Source organism: Mandrillus leucophaeus, unplaced genomic scaffold (assembly GCF_000951045.1).
Source record: "Mandrillus leucophaeus isolate KB7577 unplaced genomic scaffold, Mleu.le_1.0 Scaffold801, whole genome shotgun sequence".
NCBI lineage: Eukaryota > Metazoa > Chordata > Mammalia > Primates > Cercopithecidae > Mandrillus > Mandrillus leucophaeus.
In genome coordinates, this window is record NW_012108709.1 from 515,564 (window position 1) to 532,017 (window position 16,454).

At 43.9% G+C, this 16,454-nt stretch overlaps 2 protein-coding genes across 2 annotated transcripts in view; one reads left to right on the forward strand and one right to left on the reverse strand.

The window, feature by feature from the left end:
* Window positions 1–13,384, reverse strand: part of FAM196A (family with sequence similarity 196, member A) — a 58,018-nt gene extending 44,634 nt beyond the window's left edge. The window contains exon 1 of the mRNA XM_011967589.1: window positions 13,257–13,384. The gene's annotated coding sequence lies outside the window, so the exon portion shown is untranslated. The remainder of the gene's footprint in view (window positions 1–13,256) is intronic.
* DOCK1 (dedicator of cytokinesis 1) overlaps window positions 1–16,454 on the forward strand; it is a 545,861-nt gene that overhangs the window by 247,598 nt on the left and 281,809 nt on the right. The window lies entirely within an intron of this gene.

Below are 16,454 nucleotides of genomic sequence, written 5' to 3' on the forward strand. Positions count from 1 at the left end.
ATTTTCTGGCATCCGTTGGCTGGGGTAAGAAATATTCTAGGTCTTGGACCCAACCATCAAACTAATACAACACATCAGAAGAATTAATTGCCAGTGGCCAAATAATAATAAAAAATTCTAAGCTCTTCTCTGTTTTATAGAGAGTTGCTAGTACATAAAAATCATCTTGTTGTTAGTAAAAAAAAAAATGATGGTAATACTTCGGATTTTTAATCCGTTTAGTTTGTTATTGCTGACTTAAAAAGAAAACAAACAGGAATAGTAATTGAGTTGTTCTTATTCCCTGATAGGGAAAACACCAAGGAATTTTTGCGACTGGTTTATTTTGGCTTCAAATGAGGCTATGAGTTCTTTCTGATGGCTGGATGACATTTTCTAAAGCTTTAAAACTGAATTTCTGGACATTAAGAATTACTAAGGTGGCCACATCTTTTCAGGGTGTTCATTTGCTCTTTATTGGGGGTGGAGGGTAAGGCTTACAGTGATTACCATTAAGAAAATGATTTTGTTATGAAAGGAAATGGGGCATTCTACAAAGGACTGTCCCTGAGACAAGTGGAACCTTCTCCCACACTACTCCATTCATCATGCTTTCATGCATTTATTCAGCAAGTGAATGTACATACGTTACAGTGTAGCGTTAACATTCAGTAAGCATGTAGTTAAGTGCTCCTATATGCTAATCAAATGTCAGCATTCCCCTATGCATAGCAGTTGCGTTTTCTAGATTTGATCCTCATCATATCCTTACAAGGCAGCCACTATTCATATCCTCATACTGCAGATTGAGAAACTGAGGCACACGATTTTGTTTTGTTTTGTTTTTTTGCATCTTGCTCAGAGTCGCATGACTAGTAGGCCACACCCATTGAAACGGCTGAATCCGTTTGAATCACATGCGCTAACCCACTACTCTTGCTCAAGAAACTCTGTAACTTGAAGTGATCCATGATAAACTTTAAAAGCATCAAACAACTGAAACTCATCTGAGCAATGTCCTTATCTTGTTCCCACAGTGTATCTGGGTGCCGGTTAGGCAAGGACCTCCAGGTAGTTCCAGTAACACAGCAGGTGTGGGAGCACTGAGCGAGGGTTGCCTTGAATTCTAGACTGAGCATGAAGCCACAATAGCATTCTTCACGATGGCTTGCCTCGGCTGGGTCACCCTAGAGAACCACGGACTCTGGTTCAGGGAGGTAATCTCTTGGCTCTAAAGCAGTAGGAGTTCATAAAGTTTATTTTTCATAAGAAAATTGTGTTTTAGAACTCATTGGACTGTGCTGTCTTGAGGTGAAAATGGCTAGTCATGGTTGTGCCTGTTTGGCTCGAGAGAGCTAGATGTCGAGGAGCTGTTTGGAATATAAATGTCTTAATTACCCTCAAATTAAATTTCATAATCAAATGTGAGTTGTAAATATATAAACCCTGCATTTTTAGATTAGTGATGGAGAGCCATCTCTGCATGCTGCTTTAAATTAATGGCTGATATGAAAATGTGCATTCCAACTTAAATAAGTGAAAAATGGAAGCAACTAAATGGCTAACAATAGGTAAACAGTTAAGTAAATTATGGTTTACATTCACTCTGGGTGGCCATTAAAAGGATAATTATAGAGATTATTTAGTATCATAGAAAAACACTTACGAAATAATGTTAGGTGAAACAAAGCAGTCTACAAATTATACTGGAAAAAAATGAACAAAAACGGTCATCGTTGTGGTATTAAGAGAACACATTCGGAGAGATTTATTTTTCCTTCTGTTTTCCAATTTGGGGAGAATGGAGGGAGGTACAGCATCGTTCCGGTTTTGCCCATGGAAATAACACAAGGTAAAATCCAATCCACACCTGAAGCAGGCCTCTGGAAGGTATAACCACTCGTATCAGAATAAGAAAAACCCAGATATGATGAGATGGGGGTATAAGTCATTTGCCAAAGGTCATCTTTGATTGTTTTGAGGGAGCCCCGATAAAGAACGAAAATGAATTTCAAGTGTGTGTACGTGTGTATATATGCATAGGTATATACGTGCCTGCGTATGTATTTAGCTATGTATAGTTAAGTGTTTAGCAGAACATACGTCAATATTTGAGCAAACGCACTGTAAGGAAGGAAGTCAGCATCTGTTTTAATTAGAAATAAAACGGATTCAATAGTCTGAAGGCAACTTTGTGGGGTTCCATCAGCTGACAAGACAAACTCTCCATTGGATTCTGTCCATTCTTAAAATGTCCGTGCAGATTTGCAGGTTTGCAGTTTGACCCTGTGATGGGATTTGCAGGAGAGGATGCAATCAGCTGCCAGTCTGACTGAGACACCTCCCAGGGCCCAGCAGTCCCCGCATATAGCAAGATAGCTAGGCAAGCAGTCTGATGAGTGCCGCAAGGGACTGTATGAAATTATAGGTTTTTCTAGTGGCTTTCTCACTATTCAGACACCTTGGAGTCAAAGATGCTGGCTGGGATTCAAGATGAACTGGATCAGCATTTTCTTCCATATGCTGAGGGGGCGCCTGAACATGAGGCTACTCAGAATGGGACAGTGGTGAAAATGAAATCCCATTCTTCACCACCGGCTTCCCAGTGGGAAGGGGAGGTGAAACAGAACCTCGCTCACTAAATGAAGTCACTCGTGTTATGAAATAGTTAGCTTAGAGACCTGTTTCATAGGCGCCAATTGAGTCTTCAGAACTGGAAGTCCTCCTTTCCTTGGGGGCAAAGCCAGCTGCCATAGATGGCGGACTGTGTCTTAGATTCATTATCTGGTTTAATTTTCTTTATATAGTGAAATGTTACTTTTTCCCTATATTTGTTGTCTTCTTCAGAGGTCACTGATGAGAAGGACCGAAAAGGGGTGACTAGATGAATTCAGACACCCTTGTGTGACTGAGCAATGTGGGAGGAACTCTTTTCTTGCAGAACTGTGGCTCCTTGGAGGAAACACGGAGATGGATGCCCCGTTCCCTCGATGTGTAGAATATTGCAGTGAAACCTCTGTCATTAAGAACTGATGACCACCCAGTCCAAAGCAGGGAAAAGGGGCACTCATGGAGCTTAAATGTAGGCATCGAGGCAGAAGAAAACCTATCTTAGGTGCAGTCCCCCACTCATGCATATCTGTGATTTTAGAAAACACACTCAACCAACAAAAAAACCTATGGTCTGTTGCTTCAGCCACATAATGTAAACCACACAGGCTCACACTGGCCTGCTTCAGGGCAGTGAGAACAAAGGAGGGGAAGCATGGATGCTTGGGGTTTGGTGCTCATGTTTTAAAAGATCCAGAGAATGACCCTCTTAAATGGCCCAGACTTTTCATTTATGTTTCACTACCCAGTTCTTTGATTTTCAGCTTATGCTGATGTTAACCTTTGCTCATCCTGTCTAAATGGAATCTACATTAGCAGAAATGAATTACCAAAATTTTATGATGTTGGTGAAAATCAACTGGAAAATATGCCTTGTTGAAATGAGACATTATGTCAATGTAAAAAAAAATAATTTTATTTGCAGCAGTTAGCTATGCCAGCTAATAATGGCCAAAAGGAGTTCAGAACAGTTGGTTCCAACAATTCACCAAAATCGCCTGTGAGATTGGTAAAAGGAACTAATTTCCCTGCCTCCCCCTTTCCCATCATCATGACAGTGACAGAGTGTGAGACAGGAGGGCTGTGCTTTGAACATAGCTCATGAGTACATTTAGGTACGATAGCAAGTGTCCCACTGACCCTGGAGGCTTCCTAGTGATGAAGCAACAATCAGCTGATAGTTTGGGGCCCATCAGAGGCGGGAGTTGGCAGGACACAGAAGAGGTGGTCTTCCTTTTTTAGACTTAATGGGAATCTCACTCGCATGAAAACACAAAGATACATACTAGAATGTACTTGGGGAGTGCGTTGCCTTCCTGATTATGCTGAATCTATATTTTTGTTTTACTAAACAGCATGATTTGATTCATGATTTATCTGAAACTAAAACTAGGACATTGATTTCCACCTCCCCCCCCCCAAAATGACTTATATCAAAGGAGTCTATTTTCCCTGCCACTTCCCAGTCTTATTTGAGGATACCCCATCGGAACACTCAGGGCAGGATATCTGCTTGGAGGTAGTGTTCACGACAACGGAAATCATTTAGAGCTGAAGATGCAATCTGTCTTTCCGGCAAGGCCATGGGAATGCCTATCAACTCAACCATCAGAATGGATCCCCCTTATATTATCATCGTAGTGTGAAAAGACCACGATGTTTCCTTGATTTGGCCAAATCCTAAGCTTTGCATGGTCTTCGGTTCACTGCAGAGGTAGCTATGCCAGGAAGAAAAGGAGACTTGAGCATTTCTTGTAATTGGCTTCCATTCCTAAGCTGATAGCCAAATGTAGAGAAAATAACCTGCCCTTGGGGTCCGTGTACACAATCCTAACTGAAGTGTGCAGAAAGAGTTAGTGCTTGTAATCTTCACGGCCCTCATACAGTTTGCAGTCCATGGCCTAGTCTGAAAAGACTGTCTTGGTTTGAATGAGCTATTTGTTGCAAGTGTGCACAGAGCAAAATTTTAGCATTCATAACACAAGATGTCATTTTTGTTGGGGGGACGGTGAAGAGAAGAGAAAATAAACAAAAGGTCTATATATTGTCTACTTTACACTGTATATTTTATTCCTTAAAAATAAAATCTACCTCTTATCAATCCTGGTGTTACTCTGCCAGGTTAGTTGGTTGTTTAATGTTTTCCTTGACCAGCAGCTGTTGTGAACCTCTGTCTTCTCTGTGCATGATAATAAGTAGCTACATTTTAAAAACATGAAACCATATCCTTCCCTCACAAAGTTTCATCTAATGTCTTCAAAGGTTTATCTCTTTGTGCATGAAGAACTTGGCAGTGTCTCTGGTAGTCTGGAGGAGGAGGACTCAGTGGTCTTCCTTGGGAGGCAGTCTAACACGATGTAATGCCTGAGACGCAAGGGCGGCCTGAACTCAACCCAGCAACACAGCTACTGTGCTTACCCCAGCTGAGCTTGGAGCCAAAGAAGACACCCCATGTTAAAGGCAGGACTGGACTTGCTTTGCATTGGGTCAAGAGACCCATCTCCAGCTTAGTAGAGTCTTTCAGTATTTTTATACTGAAGGCTTCCAACAAGTGCTGCCAATGGCTTGCTTAATTCATTCCCCAGTCTAATCCCCCCCATATCAGTCGTCACCATGCCCTATTCATTTTGTTTCTCCTTCCTGTTCCTTCTCCTATTGATTTCTTCCCTTTAGTTCCACACTGTTCCCACCCTGATCTTGGCCTTCTTAACTCTCCTGCCCTCAGCTCTCCATCCCCCATACCCCACCCCCATTCCCCATCCTGCAGGTCCTGCTAGTCTTGGCTCCAAGTGCACACATCACTTTTCTCTGCATATACCTGGATACATCCCAGTTGGTAGCACTTCCAAAGAGCCTTTTATTATAAGATCATCTATACTTTTTCCTACCTGCTCATCTTTCTAGATTTCTCCTGGCTGCTCAAAAATGCTCCATCTGCTGACTTCCATTAAGTCATTTCCTGCACTGTCTCCTGAACACACCATGGTCAGTCTCGACTTTGTGTCTTCACTTCCGCTGGTTCACTTTCCAGGACCGTGCCCTGGTCCTCCTTCCTCATGGATAGTCTGTGTTTGGAGGTCTAGATCTAGTCTTGTCTTCTATGCCTTCTCCGGTCCTTATCTGTCACCTTCATTGACTCACCGAACAGTGCCTGCATGCCCAGGGTGACCCAGGCACCATACTGGATGCTGGGCACACAGGAAAAAACAAGGCATGTTCTTGGGCAGTGTCTAGTCCAGCAGCGGAGAGACACGTCGATGGCTGACCCCAGTCCCCTGTGTGCAGGACCATGTAAGAGGAGGGAGGTACTGAGAGTGCTCCCTGGGGAGTCAGGGTAAGCTCCACCTGAGAGATGTACAAGAGCAGGCCTGAAGGATGCTCACTTTGCTTTGCTGTGTGTCAGTTTTCTCTGCTTAACACAAATGTAAGTGTTCTGTGGAGTAGGTCCCTCTAAGCACCGTCTTTCTCCTATGCTCAGTCATCCCTACTTACTGGTTTAAGAATCTTAACACTGGCCAGGCGCGGTGGCTCATGCCTGTAATCCCAGCACTATGGGAGGCTGAGGTGGGTGGATCACAAGGTCAGGAGATGGAGACCATCCTGGCCAACATGGTGAAGCCCGTCTCTACTAGAAATACAAAAATTAGCTGGGCGTGGTGGTGCATGCCTGTAATCCCAGCTACCTGGGAGGCTGAGGCAGGAGAATTGCTTGAACCAGGGAGTCGGAGGTTGCAGTAAGCCGAGATTGTGCCACTGCACTCCAGCAAGAGAATCTTAACACTGTACATCACAGTATCCTTAGAGCTGGGGTCTTAGCTGAGATATGGCAACAAGACTTAGGATGAGTGTACAATATTAGTGGCTTCCAAGGAGTCTTTCTACATTATTTGGATCCTCAGATTAGGTAGAACATGGCTGTATAATGAAACCTGAGTAGGAATTAGAGAAGTGGAAAGGAGAAGGGATAGAGTTTTATTTGTTGAGGTAAAACCATATCCAGAGATTTTTATCTTCTGAACTTTGGCATAACTATCTTGAGTGGTTGTTGTACAAATGTTTACTGTGCTGAGGGGAGAGAAGGAGATGGCACACACACTCACAGAAATGAGTGGATGGCACAGAAATTGTACAGGTTATATATTTAATCATGCAGTATACTGGGGTCCCATACTGTTGTAGAAAATGTGACTTGCTAGGAATTATCAGAAGCTTTGTTCTTACAGTACTCAACTTTCTTCCAAGATATGGTATTATCAAAATAAATTCAGAGTTTAATTAAAAAATCTCAGCAGCTTGGAATAACATTTCAGAGCATGGTACCTTTCCTGACCTCAGTTGTCTAATCTGCTCTAGAGGATGAATCACTGGCTTTCAGAGGGAAAAAAACAATAGAGGGTCTGGGGCATACCCGTGGGTCTAGTCACTTCCAAGGGTGTATTAGTCCGTTCTCACACTGCTATGAAAAAATGCCTGAGACTGGGTTATTTATAAAGGACAGGTGTTTAATGGACTCTCCGTTCTGCATTGCTGGGGAGGCCTCAAGAAACTTAAAATCATGGTGGAAGACAAAGGAGAAGCAGGCACCTTCTTCACAAGGTGGCAGGACTGAATGAGCGCAAGCAGGGGACATGCCAGACACTTAGACAACCATCAGATCTCCTGAGATTTCACTCACGATCATGATAGCAGCATGGGAGAAACTGCCCCCCGATCCAATTACCTCTCCCTAGTTCCGCCCTTGACACACGGGGATTATGGAGATTACAATTCGAGGTAAGATTTGGGTGGGGACAGAGAGCCAAACTCTATCAGGGGGGCATAAACATATGAATGAAACAGCTTTCATTTGCCTGTTATTTGAATTGAGAACAGTGAATATGAAATTATACTAAATAAGGAAGAGCAGTACTTAGGAATCTCGTGCCACACTGCTGTTGTCCATTGAGATGAACATGGAAGGCAGGAGAAGGGAAATGGGGGTGTATAAAGAGAGAAAGGATGTCGGGGGAATGGTGAGTCGAGAGAAATGCACACACAGACACAGGAAGGGAAGGGGATGTGTGCTGGAACATCAGTCCAGGTCAGCTGTGGGACATCTGTGGGCTGTTCCCTTGAATCAGGCTCATAGAGTTCTGATGGCCTTCAGCCACAACGCCCATCGGTTTGGCTGCTCTTAAAGGGCCAGTTGCAGCAACCCCATCTCCTGTCCAGAAGGGAATGTGACAATTCACCCTGGGGCAAAACAAGAGTGCAGGCTCGGGCAGGCACCTGAAGCAGGACATCGTATGGTTTCCCGTTCTATGAAGCACCCAACACATAACACATTAAGTGTTAAACTCAATGAAGAGTCCCATTTTCAGCAAATATTCCTACGTTTGCCTCTGTCTTTTTATCTCTCCAGCACCTCCTTGGAACAGATGCCCTGCTACTTTACAAGGCTTGTGGAAAAGAGAAAGAGAACAGTAGCAAAAGCCTGTGTAGTTCATGAATAGAAGGTAGCTTCGTAGTGAGTAAGCAGTACTGATGATCTATGAAGTGATTCTCTGTGGATTGAGCACGCTAAAAAGATCTTAAAAAGGAAAACATAAATCTTTCCAAAACCTCACATGACCCCTGTACGCTTCGGCCTTCTTGAAGCTTTGGAGGAGAGCATAGGTGTGGATGAAATGGAACCTTTTATAAGTTTTTTTGGTTTTTGTTTTTGTGTGTGAATTTTTAAAGAGAGCATTTCCTGCCACGTAAAAGAAAATCCAGGGGGTGGCTGTCCTCCCACAGGAAGGAGGTAAACACACATTTTTCCTTAAGGGCTCTATTCCCTCAGCCTGGCACCCTCAAAGGCCACACTTGGAGGCCAGGAAGTTAATCCATTCAAAACAAGGAGAAGAAAGAAGGAAAAAGCATATTGGTCTCTACCCCAGTCCAGGCAAATCAGAACTTCTGGAGGATGGAGACTGGGTACCACTTTTTGTTTTAAACACCTCACATAATTTTAATGATGTCCCCACGATAAAGAACTACTGGCCTTCTTCCTTTATCTTTTTCATCCCTTGTTGTCTTCTATTTCCTGCTGTATCCCCAAAGCTTAGAGAAGCTTGTGGTATATAAAAAGTATCCAGAAATATTGATTGAAGGAAGGGCTTAATGAATGAGTGAATGTCACAAGGGAGCAGGGAAGATGGGCCCCTTCCATTTTTCTCTGGAATGAACCTAGACATCAGCCAGGTGTTGAGATGATCACTAGCAGTTCCCACACAGGCTCACAGAGTGTCTGTGCCTTGGCCTGGCTGGGCTGTGCTGTGCACCGACAGACGGGGTGGATTCATATTCCACAGAGGAGGTAGCTAGTGGCCAGTCATTGTCATGGTTGAAAATCCAGGTCTTTCACAACATCCATTAATTATGGGATGGCAAATTCCAAGTAAATTGTAACAGAGCAGACCCATAGTAGGAATAGGGCATATTCACACTTTTTATTTTTAAATATTTCTGTTTGGAGATGCAAAACATTTAGAATTCTGTTCCCTTCTAGGAATTCCATGGCTTGGGGCAGCTCTCTTTAGCCGTGGATCTGGGGTTTGAGACCAGCCATTCATACATTGACAGTCTTGGCACAGTGAATAACTTTGGATTTTCTACATTGGAGAGGGGGTGCTCAAGGTCTGCCCATGCTGCCGTGGTTTGCTAACATGGTTAATATCTGGCCATAGTCCCTAAGAACTGGGGCTTTGAGACCACCTGCTTGGTTTTGAGTTCTGGCACTTCCCCTCCACTTAATAGCCCAGAACTCTGGGCAAGTGATCTAACCTGGGAGAGCAAAGATAAGAAAAGGTAAGACTTGTGTATAACACTCAACACAGGCTAGGTACCATTCTGTGCTTTGTGTATGTCTGAACTTTTCATTCTCCAAACACCCTCTGAAGGAGAAATTACTATTTTTAATAAAGATGGGGAAACCGAGGCACAGGTAGTGGAGTCACGTGCCCACGGTCACACAGATAGTTACTGGCAGAGCGAGGAGGGCAAAGGAGGACAGCCTGGCCTGGAGCCTGTTCTCTCGCCACCACGCTGCACTCCCTGTGAGCTGGGTCAGGGCTTAGGAGGTCGGCTCCTAGGAAGCACTCAGTACACGGCCCTCATGGTGAGGTGGATGTGCACTAAGACAGCACACCTCGGGATGTGTTGTGCATGTGGATGACACCGGACGCAGGACCTAAGAGACACAAGCTTGAGAATCACCGCCAGAAGGTTCCAACCTTAACTGTCTGATTAAAAACTGTACGGTTGGCTTAGAGTTATACTTTAAAGCTGCATTTGCCAGTGGTCACTCTCACTGACTCTTCAGATACAGAGTTAGAACTGATGCTTCCGTGTGGAATTTAAATAATTACCAGGAGTGAGTTGGGGTCCAGTCTCTGCCACTCACTCAGTAGTTGACCTGCCCAGTGCAGTGTGGGACCAACCCCGTCAATGAGCCTGGGCACTCTGTCTGAGGGTCCAGTGTCCAGCCACCTGCTAACTTCCATAATTCAGCCTCACCCTGCGTGTTTTTGCCACATGGATAAATCTGATAGACACAATAAATAAAGTAGATATATATTCAGAATAAATATTATACAGCGAGACTAAAATATAAATAGCAAGTGCAAAACAAATTAAATGAGGTTGTGAATGGTGAAGCCACTGAGCTAAGAACTACCATTAAAACAAGAAAAGTAAGTAATTGAGAAATGCAGTTATCATTGGGCAAGAAGTCAAATGAAAAATATGGTTTGAAAGTGAAAAACATATTTTCAGCATTCCTTTAATTTCACACACTACATTTGCACATGGCACATTATCTAAGCTATGGGAGCCTCAAGTGCACGGTTAAGTGGACACTGTGCAATGTGATTTACGCAAGGGAAAAAGACAAAAATAATCTTTATGCAGTACTCTTATTGATTTTTAAAATGAGAAATTGGTGGGTCTGGCACAGAGATCAATGGAGTTGAAGTCACGACGTCAAATTGAGATGTGAGGTTAAGGCTAAGAGACAGACATCTCGTTCTCTCATGCTGGCCCAATGAACTCTCCAGTTTTTTTGGTGAGTTCTGGTGAAAACTCTTTTTAACCCAAAATGTCAGCATTTGGGTTAGAAGAACATTAATTTATCTGACCGCAGTGAGATGCATTTTCTCAATTCTCCTCGTTTGCTTCTTTTACCCTAATACTAGGTCGCTAAATCCAAAGAGATTCTTTCTCTAAAAACTCAACTTCTACCCAATTGAATTTTCACCAAAGGAATTGCCAAGGTTGAGTTTGGTGGTAAAGAACCCAACCCTTTGGTGCTTTTTTCTTTTCTAAACACTGCATGGCCGGACGTCAGGACTGCTCAGCCCTGGAAGTCGTCTTCCTCTTTACTGCCTTCTCATGGTGTTTTCTTTAATTCCTACTACACAAAAAGTTACAATTGGAAATGGAAGAAAACAATTATTTCCCAGTCAGGATTTCCTGAGTGGGTAGCAAAATCACTGACTAGGTTTGTGTTAGTAGCCTCATTAAATATTTATTAAGCACCTGTTATAGACAGTACTATGCTTAGTCATTTAAGGATTTGCGTTGTGAATCGCTTCGTCCATTTTCCTCCCACTTGAAAGTATTTCTCTTGGACATTCTAGGAGGTAAGAAATAATGAAAATCTTGTTTTTTAAAATAGTATTTCCAGTTGAAAATTCACACTCAGATATTTAATAGAAATCCTATCTTTTCCCCGGTTCCTGCTGGCTCGCAGACTTCTGTTTCCATTAAAATCCCCCACCGCCTTGCTGGCCCTGGGTAGCATCTTCAGTCCCTTCTTTCTATCTTGCCACATTACAAAGACTTGCCTGCCAAAAGGTTTTTCTCATAGCTGTCCCCTAACTTACTTCCCAGTGCTACTGGGACTGGCTCATTTGCACCTGTGACACCTTCTCAACTGGTCTCCAACTCCTCTCTTCTGGTTCACCTCCAGTTATACCGTCTTAATCTTCTGAGAATACATGTTCTTGTTTAAAATATCAACAGAGGATCCTCCTGCTCTGCTGATTCCTCCTCAAACTGACTCCAAACTGTGCCTCTACTCTCTGATCCCAGCACCTCAACCTTTGCCAGATGTCACTTCTCACTCCTACCATACAAGTCTATAGCCCTGAGCACCCTCCCACTTGGCTTAAGCTCCAGGACTAATGTCTGCTGGGCTCAGGAGTCCAGTCTCAAGCATCACCCACGAAGTCAGCCAGGGCATCACTCTCTGCCTGTAATCTCCTATCCTGATTCTACCTGGGAGTCTTTAGGCTCCTGCCACTTCTTGCCACCACCTCCTCTCCTCCTGGACTTGAGCTTCTTGGAGTCCTCTCACTTGGTCTTGTAACACCTTACACATTGCCTTGGCCACTGCTGCAACAGCTCAGCACATATCCACAAATCAGAAGTCCTCTCTGAACAAAGCCATCCGCGTATCCATCTACCTTCCCTATGCTTGCCCCATTAAAAAATCCCAGGTTTTATATCTTTGCTACAGTTTTAAGGATGGTAAAATCGCTTACTACAAAAATAAGCAGATTGCACTGTACAAAATGCAGGTCGTAAGAGTTATCTAAAATCTAACCACTAAGTACATATAGAAGAGATTTTTAAAAACATTAAGAAGGGCAGTTGACAAATACAGGATCCTTCCTAGAGAAGAACAAGGGTGGGGGATCCCACATCACCAGTGGAATGACCTAGAAACACAAAGACTACTCCATTTCATTAAGGTTGGCATGAGAATGACATAGCCCCTTGCTGCTTCCTCAGCTGAACAGCTGTCAGAAGGCCCTCGTGCCATCAGCTGTGCTTTCTCCTCTTTCTCTCTGGGATGTGCCTGTCCATGGAACCCCTGCTTTGGGATATAGCTGTGATCATCTCCACTGAGATGGAGTGAGAGCAACTTTTATCTGCAAGGCTGCCTGTAGTGTTTTCAGCATTCCGTAGCCTCCTTCCCATGTCTCTCATATGCTGTAGTTTACTGCATTTCATTTCATGGCCAAAGCTAGATTAGTAAGGACTGAATTGGAATTTTCCATATTAAGTAGAATATAAACTTCAACAAGCATTTTGATATGCTGGGTTTGTTTGTTTGTTTGTTTGCCATTCTTTTGGATAGAGTAGTATAATTCACATGAATGTACGGTATGCAGAGATGCAAGAATCTCTTTCTTTTCTTTTTTTTGCTCAAACTTCCTAACAGCAGGATAGGGTGGGAAAAAGAACATGTCTATAGATGTGCAATACTTTGAATAAACAGTTCAGTGCTCTATAAAATAAATATTCACAAATAATGACTTTGGGGAGAGTTATTTCCAAATCCCTTTGAAATATGTTGTTAGCCAAAAGGTTTATAATTTGGAATCATAATTCCGGCTTGTCCCTAATATCTGCTGTTCTCCATTCAAGTTAGTTTTCTCTCAGTCCCAGTTAGAGCTGGGAATATATACCCAGCAGAAGGAGACACACTTGTCAAGTTAGAATGTTTTGTATTTATTCAGATAGTGATTTGTCATCTGGTGACATCTTTGTACACCGCAAAGTCCCTCAACCCATTCATGATGGTTTGAATAATGTTTAAAGCACATATGACTCAGATGCACACTGAATATCCTGTGACTTACAGTACAGGGTTCTCTGAAAGGACTTGAATTTGGCACCAGGAAATGTCTCTGAAGTTATGGTTTTTCTCAGTGTGAGAGGTAAGATCCTTGGTTGCCTGGAAATACCTTAGTTAGTGCCTTCAGGATCTGAAACAGACACATTATCACACATGGTCCAAAGGTTCAAACCTGTACTTTCATGGCTTAGTGCTTAACACAAGACATTGTCCAAACAACTTGTTTACAGCAATCCTGTCAGGGTCCCTGTAGTTTGGTTCCTGCAAGTCTGCATTCTGTCCTTAATGTATAAGAACAATGTACATGTTAAATAAACTGAAAGTCACGAAGTTTCACTACACACGCATCATAGGTTAGCTCCGGTGTTTGATAGACGTCTCTCAATGTTTGTATGAGAGTTTCATGGTAATGAAAGTGTCGTCATGTAGTGTCCATCATATTAAATCTTGCTTTAAAATACTGAAGTCACTCCATAATGTTATGAAATATTAAAATCAAGTATGTGAGGAGACAGAAGAAGATCTGCTTCATAAATCATGCCAGCTAATTTCTGGTTGGGGAATGCAGGTCTCCAACCAGTGGAATTATGGTGGGGAGGGGATGTGGCGCTTCACATTTATGAAGGACTATTAAAAATGACGATGACACTGGTTTTATCTGGGGAGTTTTTATGACCTCACGTTCCCAGAATGACAGTGGTTTGCCTCAAGTATGTAGAATTTGCCAGCCTTCCCAACTGAGCTTCTTGGGTGCTATGCACGGGTTAAACAGCATCCTTCACAAGCATTAAAATCCCTGGTGAACCTGTCATTTTCCTCCTATGTAAATTTCTGACCACAGAGCTGCTGCTTTGGGATGTAGCTGTGACCGTTTCTGTATCATGAGTCTCTGAGAAGCGTAAGTCACCTGCTTCTCATATTCCAGAGTTCAGTAGTTGTGTCTCTAAATGAGATAGCCATGGCTGGGTGCAAACAAGAGAATACAAATGTCTACATGAACGGGTTTGTCCTGTCGCTCTGCTTCGATCCATTGTTATTTCTGAGAATCATTTTGATTTTTGGACTGCTTATTTCAATGTGTAGGAGTCTTCCTTGTAGATGAATGCCTTTCACGTATAAGTCTTTCTCTTATTTATTGATTTATTTAAAAAAATTTCCCTACAGAGGGAGAAACAAAACACAAAAATTCCCTTTCCTGTCACAGGGGAAAATAACTGGCAAAACAGAGAAGCCCCCAAAGTAAACAGAGTAATAGAGTACCCAGCCCCCCATAGAGCTTGCAGAAATCTCATTGTGCAGACATGGAGCTCCCCAGCTTTTGCCTTGTTAGCCTATTTCTGAACCAGTCGTTCTGTTTCTTAATAGGGTAAAGGGCCTGACTTACGTAAAAGCTCAAAGTCTTAATCACAATGATAAAATACAAAGTCGTGGCAACTGTAGTAAGTTTAAAGACATATTTAGCTTTTCAAGGACATCCTGTCTTTAAGAAAGAGTCTTTCATTTAGCTAAAGAAATTAAACTGAATTTTCAATCTTTTAAACAAAATGATGAATTTAGTGAAGGAAACAAAACTCTCCATGGCTAACGTAATTTATGCAAAATCACGCAATTAGTGATAGCTGTGCTAGACTTTTTTTTTCCCCTTCACCAAATGCGCCTCTAATAAAACCATCGTGAGGAGCAGTGCCATCTAATGTAAGTAGTAAACATGGATAGTAAATGATTAATATCTGGTGAGGCATGCAGATGGCAGGACTTCCATTTTTCCTTTGAGCCCCCATGCATGTTTGCTAATCAGTCTTGCAAAAAAATTGCAAAGATAAATATGAACTTTCGAAAGTAATATTCAACAGGATATGAATGTAAGAAACAGCACAGTGTGGGGGAATAGTAAAAACCAGCACTTTTCGCCTCTGCATGGTGAAATGACGGTAACCTGCTGTAGTGTAAGCTTAATAAGGGTTATATCATTTTCACCTATGTACTACTCTGGGCATGGCCCGGGTCTTGTGAGTGGTATTTTTTTAATCAAGACCCCAGCCAGCGCAGTCACCCTGACAGTCCCTCCACTGAGATATGGAAAGGTAACCCTCTAGCAAGTCCTCGTTCAGGGGAAAGCGTTCAAGTGCACAGACGTCTACCCTGTGCTAGCCTGAGCTGTAGTCTTCTGAAATGATCGCTTGGCTTCCCAGCCAAGGCAGGGCTCCCCCAAAGTTCCTTCCCACTCTTGCAGTTTCACCTCGGGATGCTTCCGCAGAATTTCAGTGCCTAAGCAGACAAGGTCAAAGTAAACTCCTTCACCGCTGCTTCTGGCGCAGGGGCCCAGAGCGTATCCAGCCCCCCGGCACAGACCAACAGCAGGAGAGGGGTCCGGGCAGGAGCCCTGGGCTGTAGATAAGCAAAACGCACCCATTTTCTCTCCTATTTACTCCAGAGGCACCTCTCCTCCCCCACTCCTGGCATCTCCTTATCACTGGCTCCCTCTCCCTGTGGCATATTTTTGGGTAGTAGAATGCTGAGGTCACAGGGAGCGGCTCTTTATCCAAGCAGTGGGGACGTCAGCCTGGAGCCCTGAGCATGAACCAGCAAGATGCAGGCTCTCGCTCTTGACTTTGGGCTCCAGGCGCTGCCCCGGCCCAGGGCTGCCCGCGAGCTCCCTTCTCCCTCCTGCCCTCGCCCGCCAGCTCGCCCTGTCTTAGGTCTGCAGCGTTGGTTGGTTTCCCACGCCTGTTCTGGTCTGACTCGGGATGCCAGGCACCCAGAAGCCCCGCAGGCACCGACCCCAGCCCGCAGCCCAGGGAAGGTGCCAACCCCAGGGAGTGGTGGAGACTGGCATTTCACGTGGGCATCTGCCTTCACTGCTGCTCGCGCTTCTCCTCAACGGCTGGCGTCAGGGCCCTTCTGCTCCAACTCATCCCCCCCGAAGTTAATCAGCCGTACTTTCCAGGGCGCTTTAGTTTGGAAAATACTTAAAAGCCTCGAAATGTTCATGGGAGACGGCCGCCCCCGGATCCCCCAGTTCTGCCTGGCTAAGGCTGTCGGGCGCTCAGGAAGCTGTGGCGTTTGTCTGGAACCGACATCGCAGAGGCGCAGCCCCGCTCCTCGCTGGCGTCGCCAAAGTTGCCAGACGCCCCTCGGTGACCCGGCCGCGTCAGATGCAGTTGCATAACCTCGCCCCCCACCTGCGCCCGCGCAGGGTCCA